General features: G+C 45.3%; 1 non-coding gene across 1 annotated transcript; it reads left to right on the top strand.

The window, feature by feature from the left end:
* Nucleotides 1-4,281: 4,281 nt before the first annotated feature.
* On the top strand, nucleotides 4,282-4,419 carry LOC114806729. Its single transcript, XR_003754791.1, has one exon. It is a non-coding gene; the product is annotated as a small nucleolar RNA SNORA7 (small nucleolar RNA).
* The last annotated feature ends 2,423 nt before the right edge of the window (nucleotides 4,420-6,842 follow it).

The following is a 6,842-nucleotide window of genomic DNA, read 5'->3' on the forward strand; positions in this document are numbered from 1 at the left end:
CACTGAGGGGAGACAGGCCCCTAGGCCTAAGAGAAAAAGTGTGGGAACAGAGGTGAGAAGACAAGGGATCCAACCCCAGCTCCTGCCACGTATTCTTGGAAAAGACCCAACTTCTCTGTGCCTCGGTCTCCCCATCTCTGTAACGGGCTTAAAACTGTTTGGCGGTGTGACTTTCTCCCTTACCAAAAAAGAACGGCAATCTTTCTCTCTGCCGATTTCTTGTCGTAGCAAAATTGTCAAATGCAGCTTCCTAAAATATCCGTCAAGCTCCAAGAGTTGGGCCGGAAGGAACTGGCAAGAAAAGTTGCTGGGTTTTTATTTTGAGAATTCACAGGTGTTGGAAAAATATTCAGGTTAGTAACGTGACTAACTCCTGAATATGCATCTCAATTCTTTGTGTGAAAATCAGGCATATGTTCCAGTCAGCAGAGGGTGTATGAATATGTCAGAGTAAAATAAAAGGTCATAAAACCTATGTACAGTACGTGCAAGAAACAAGATCATCCATTGCTCAGAAGTCTTTTTCTCTAATGGAACAGCAAAGGGAGAATGAATTAACACCGAAACCTAACTTCAACCCAAAGGCCCAAGACAGCATTCCGTTCTGAAGCCTAATTACCGTCCTACAAGAATAGAGTCTTCTAGGCCGTGGTCGTTAATGGTGAACAGAATTCCTACCAGATTTCCCATCATGTTAATAAATGCCATTATAGTAGGGGCAACCCTCAATGCCATTTGTGCCTGGTGCCTTCAGTGTCAAACAGTTGAACTGTACTTTCCCAGATGCTGAGTACGGTGTTCGGCACACCCCAAGTGCTCAATTATAATAATGATAGTTATGGTACTTGGTAAAGGCTTACCATACGCCAACCTCTGTTCTGGAGACAAGTTGATCGGGTTGGATATTGTCCTTTTATCCCACTTGGGGCTCACATTCTTAATCCCCGTTTTGCAGGTGAGATAACTGAGGCCCAGAGAAGTGAAGCGACTTGCCCAGGGTCACTCGGCAGGCACGTGCTGGAGCCGGGTTTAGAACTCAGGTCCTTCTGACTCCCAGGCCCGTGCTCTATGCACTAAGCCATGCTGCTTCTCGATACCACTGATTTTTTTGATGATTGATCAATCTACCAATCGATCTTATTTATTGAGCGCTTACCTTGTGCGGAACACTGTACTAAGCGCTTGGGAGAGTAAAACAGAACGATATAAAAGCCCCGTTCCCTGCCCACATTGAGCTTACAGCTTTGAGGGGGAGACAGATATTAATATAAATAAATGAATTGCGGATATAAGTGCCGTGGGCCTGAAATGGGGCATGGAGAGAGGGAGAAATCAAGGTGATACAGAAGGGAGTGGAAGAAAAGGAAAAGCGGGCTTAGTCAGGGAAGGCCTTTTGGAGGAGATTCATTCAATAGTATTTATTGAGCGCTTACTATGTGCAGAGCACTGTACTAAGCGCTTGGGGTGAACAAGTCGGCAACAGATAGAGACGGCTCCTGCCGTTTGACGGGCTTACAGTCTAATCGACTTGGGCCTTCAAATACAGCTTTGAAGTAATTTTCTGTCAGATACAAGGAAGAAGGGCATTCCAGGACAGAAGCAGGGCACGGACCGGAAGTCGGAGATGAGAGAGAGGAAATTGAGGCACGGTGGGAAGGTTAAGCATTAGAGGAGCAAAGTGTGTGGGCTGGCTTGAAGTAGGAGAGTAGTGAGGTGAGGTAGGCGGGGGTAAGGGGATCGAATGATTTAAAGCCAACAGTCAGGAGTTTCCATCTGATGCAGAGGTGGATGGGCAACCACCACTGAGGAGTGAGGAAACATGTCCTGAATGTCTTTGTAGAAAAATGATTTGGGCAGCCGCGTGAAGTATGGACTGGAGTGGGGAGAAACAGGAGGCTGGGAATTGAGCAAGGAGGCTAATGCGGTAATCAAGGAGGGATGGGATTAGTGCTTGGATTAATGTAGCCTCAGTTTGCATAGAAGGGAAAGGATGGATTTTAGCAATGCTGTGGAGGTTGAACTGACCTGGTTTATTTATATAAAGGTAGGCCTGTGAAAAAGTTGATTTTTTTCCACCAACATTTTCAGGGATTAAATACACAGTTATGGGACTTTCTTTCAAAGGTCACCAGGTCGAGTGTTTGTGGGTTTTTGAAGGCCTTAGTATCAAATGCTCCTTTCGATTTACCCGGCTAACGTTTCATCGACACCACCGTGATTTTCTCGAAAGCCTACATCGATCTTAAGAAATCCTGTTTTTCTCACAAATTCCCAATATAGCCTTACATTATCAACCAATCCCCTCTTAAGGAATTATTTCCCCCAGGAGCTATAGACAATTCACATCTCCTTCAAATATATTTCATTAGAAAATCCCCTGGGTGTGAAGTGTCCCGAGAGAAACTGGGCTTAAAGCCATCAACAAGTTCCATCTCGGGATCCAGGGAGTCAAACAATTGCCTCAGAACGGTCAAGACCCAGAAAGAAAAAGCTCGATCACATTTCAGATGCTTCTTTCAACAGAATCTGAAGGAGAAGCAGCAGAATCTGGAGAAGCAGCGTGGCTCAGTGGAAAGAGCACAGGCTTTGGAGTCAGAGGTCAAGGGTTCGAATCCTGGCTCTGCCACTTGTCAGCTGTGTGACTGTGGGCGAGTCACTTCACTCCTCTGTGCCTCAGTTACCTCATCTGTAAAATGGAGATTAAGACTGTGAGCCCCACGTGGGACAACCTGATTCCCCTGTGTCTACCCCAGCGCTTAGAACAGTGCTCTGCACATAGTAAGCGCTTAACAAATACCAACATTATTATTATTAGAATCTATCAGTCAGTGGTATTTATTGAGTGCTTACTGTGCGCAGAGACCGTACCAAGTGCCTGGGAAAATGTAGTACAGGAGAGTTGGTAGATGTAATTCTTGCCTACAAGGGGTTTCCAGTCTCCAGGGGGAGACAGATCTTAAAATAAATTACAGGTAGGGGAAACTGTAGAATATAAGGATGTGTGCATTCATTCATTCAATAGTATTTATTGAGCGCTTACTATGTGCAGAGCACTGTACCAAGTGCTTGGAATGTCCAATTTGGCAACGGATAGAGACAATCCCCGCCCATCGACGGGCTTACAGTCTAAACGGGGGAGGCAGACGGACAAAAACAAAACAACTTAATCACGGTAAATAGAATCAAGGGGATGGACATCAGGGGATGTACAACAAAGGTGGGGCTGGGGTGTGAGTAGCAAAGTGCTTAAGGAGTAGACAGCCAAGTGCATAGGCGACACTGAGGGGAGGGAAGATGGGGAAATGATAAAGATGATATAGTCATACTCCTTGAAAGGATTTCACCCGGTGCCTAAAGTGTGTTGGGGAAGGGGGGGCGGATGGAGCTTCCAGGAAAAGGTCACAATGGGAGACACACTAATAGCACCACTATATCACAACTATCATTAGTGCACATACATCAGCAAACTCTCTCTGTGACCTTCTGAACATCCTCCAGCAAACAGAATATTTGCTATCGAAGGCGGAGGCATTAAATGACTCGGGAAAGAAATATATGCTTCCCGAAGACTTCACCCATGCTGACCTTTGAATCCCAAGCTTCCCCAAACACCCCTCTCAGCAAGTATTATTATTTTTTGACTCTCCTAGTTAAGTGAGTGGCCTAATGACTTTGTCCGTCTCCCTTAAGCTGCTCCTTTGTGCTGCCTTTTCGCGGGGAGATTTTTTAAAATTCTTGCCTTTTTCAATGAGAAGCCACGTGGCTTCGTGGGGAGAGTGCAGGCCCGGGAGTCGGAGGACCTGGATTGGTTGGTATTTGTATTTGTTAAGCGCTTACTATGTGCAGAGCACTGTTCTAAGCGCTGGGGTAGACACAGGGGAATCAGGTTGTCCCACGTGGGGCTCACAGTCTTCATCCCCATTTTACAGATGAGGGAACTGAGGCACAGAGAAGTGAAGTGACTTGCCCACAGCCACGCAGCTGACAAGTGGCAGAGCTGGGATTCGAACTCATGAGCCCTGACTCCAATCCCACCTGATTCTAATCCCACCTCTGCTGCTGCCTAGTCTGTGACCTTGTCACATGACTTTTCTGTTTCCTCACCTGTAAAATGGAGATTAAATGCCTATTCTCCCTTGCCCTGTTGCTGTGAACCCCCTGGGGGAAGGGGACTGTGTCCAACATGATTATCTTGTGCCTGCCTCAGTGCTTGGTCCAGCGCTTGACACGTAGTAAGGGCTTAACAAGGACCGGGATTATTATGTCCCTAATAATAATAATCCCCTCTCAGGGTCGCAACTGGAGAGTTTCCAGTCCTCTACCAGTCTCGACTAGGGCAGGAAGAGTCAAGCAGAGGCCTGTCCATTCCATTCCTAGCTCGGGCAGTGGCTAGCGAGTGGAAGGTAATCAGCTACAAGTCAAAACTCCCCCGCGCTGGGCAGCAGCGGCGTGGGAGAGACTCAAGGGCGGAGGCTCAAGAATGGTAAACCGCTTCCATATTTTTACCAAGAAAATCCTACGGATCCACTACCGGAACGATTACAGATGGAGGGGGGCCATGCTGGAAGAGATGTTTGCATGGGCCAGAGACGACACAACAGCATAAGACAAGAGAGAAGAAGAAGAAGAAGAAGAAGAAGAAGAAGAAGAAGAAGAAGAAGAAGAAGAAGAAGAAGAAAAGAAGAGGAAGAGAAGAAGAAGAAGAAGAAGAAGAAGAAGAAGAAGAAGAAGAAGAAGAAGAAGAAGAAGAAGAAGAAGAAGAAGAAGAAGAAGAAGAAGAAGAAGAAAGAAGAAGAAGAAGAAGAAGAAGAAGAAGAAGAAGAAGAGCAGAAGAAGAAGAAGAAGAACAGAAGAAGAAGAAGAAGAAGAAGAAAAGAAGAAGGAAGAAGGAAGAAGGAAGAAGAAGAAGAAGAAGAAGAACGAAGAAGAAGAGAAGAAGAAGAAGAAGAAGGAAAGAAGAAGAAAGAAGAAGAAAGAAGAAGGAAGAAGAAGAAGGAAGAAGAAGAAGGAAGAAGAAGAGGAAAGAAGAAGAAGAAGAAGGAAGAAGAAGAAGAGAGAAAGAAGAAGAAGAAGAAAGAAGAAGAAAGAAGAAGAAAGAAGAAAAAGAAGAAGGAAGAAAGAAGGAAGAAGGAAGAAGAAGAAGAAGAAGAAGAAGAAGAAGAAGAAGAAGAAGAAGAAGAAGAAGAAGAAGAAGAAGAAGAAGAGAAAGAAGAAAGAAGAAGAAGGAAGAAGAAAGAAGAAAGAAGAAGAAAGAAGAAGAAAGAAGAAGGAAGAAGGAAGAAGAAGAAAGAAAAAAGAAGAAGAAGGAAGAAGGAAGAAGGAAGAAGGAAGAAGGAAGAAGAAGAAGAAGAAGAAGAAGAAGAAGAAGAAGAAGAAGAAGAAGAAGAAGAAGAAGAAGAAGAAGAGAAGAAGAAGGATACTTGTATTATGTGTCAAGCACTGTTCCAAGCACTGGGGGAGATAAAAGATAATTGTGTCAGACACAGTCTCTGTCCCACATTTTATTTTAATCTCTGTCTCCCACTGTAGACTGTAAGCTTCTTGTGGGCAAGGATCACCTCTACCAACTCTGTTGTGTTATACTTTCCCAAGCAATTAGTACAGCGCTGCACACACCGTAAGCTCTCAATAAATACCGCTGATTGATTGATTGATTCATTCATTCATTCATTTAGTATCACCGTAGCCAGAGAGACCAAGAGTGCACAGACCTACTTCCAGACCAATATAATAACAATAATGGTGGTATTTGTTAAGCGCTTACTATGTGCCGAGCACTGTTCTAAGCGCTGGGGTAGACACAGGGGAATGACGTTGTCCCACGTGGGGCTCACAGTCTTAATCCCCATTTTACAGATGAGGGAACTGAGGCATCGAGAAGTGAAGTGACTTGCCCAAAGTCACACAGCTGACAAGTTGCAGAGCTGGGATTCGAACTCATGAGTCCTGACTCCAAAGCCCGTGCTCTTTCCACCGAGCCACGCAGCTTCTCCAGCGTCAAACACCTCAGCCTGGCGTAAAGACGACACCATCATTCCTTCTTGGGAAACAAATGCCTCCAAATATCTCCAAATGGGCCACCGGAATGGTAGCGTTAAAATGTCCAGTGTGAATCGCTTGATATTTATCACAGAAATCCCATTGCGTACATAGGGTGGACATCACACAATGGGTGAAAAGCAGCGAGGCAGAGTGGATAGAGCATGGGCCGGGAAGTCAAAAGGTCATGGGTTCTAAACTGGGCTCTGCCACTTGTCTGCTTTGTGACAAGTCACTTCACTTCCCTGGGCCTCAGTTACCTCATCTGTAAAATGGGGATTGAGATTGGGAGCCCCTCGAAGAACAGGGGCTGTGTCCAACCCGATTTGCTTGTATAATAATAATAATACTGGTATTTCTTAAGCACTTACTACATGCCAAGCACTTTTCCAAGCAGGGGGTAGATCAGGTAATCAGACTGTCCCACATGGGGCTCACCCTCTCAATGCTCATTTTATAGATGAGGTAACTGAGGCCCAGGGAAGTGAAGTGACTTGCCTAAGGTCACGAAGCAGACAAGTGGTGGAGCCAGGCTTAGAACCCATGACCTTCTGACTCCCAGGCTCCTGCTCTTTCCACCATGCCAAAGGGGAGGACGACGCAAGTTTGTGCTTAAGAAATAGAATATGTAAGATATGTATCTAAGTGGCCGTGAGTACGCAAGTGTTCAGGTGACATTTATATTTGGGTCACTGAGGGGCTGTGTGTAGGGAAGAACAGAAATTAGTCCATGAAGCCCTCGTGATTTGAGGAGGACTTTGATGATAGCGAGAGCTGAATTCAATAAACAAATTGTGTAAGAA

The sequence above is a fragment of the Ornithorhynchus anatinus genome, chromosome X1 (assembly GCF_004115215.2).
Source record: "Ornithorhynchus anatinus isolate Pmale09 chromosome X1, mOrnAna1.pri.v4, whole genome shotgun sequence".
NCBI lineage: Eukaryota > Metazoa > Chordata > Mammalia > Monotremata > Ornithorhynchidae > Ornithorhynchus > Ornithorhynchus anatinus.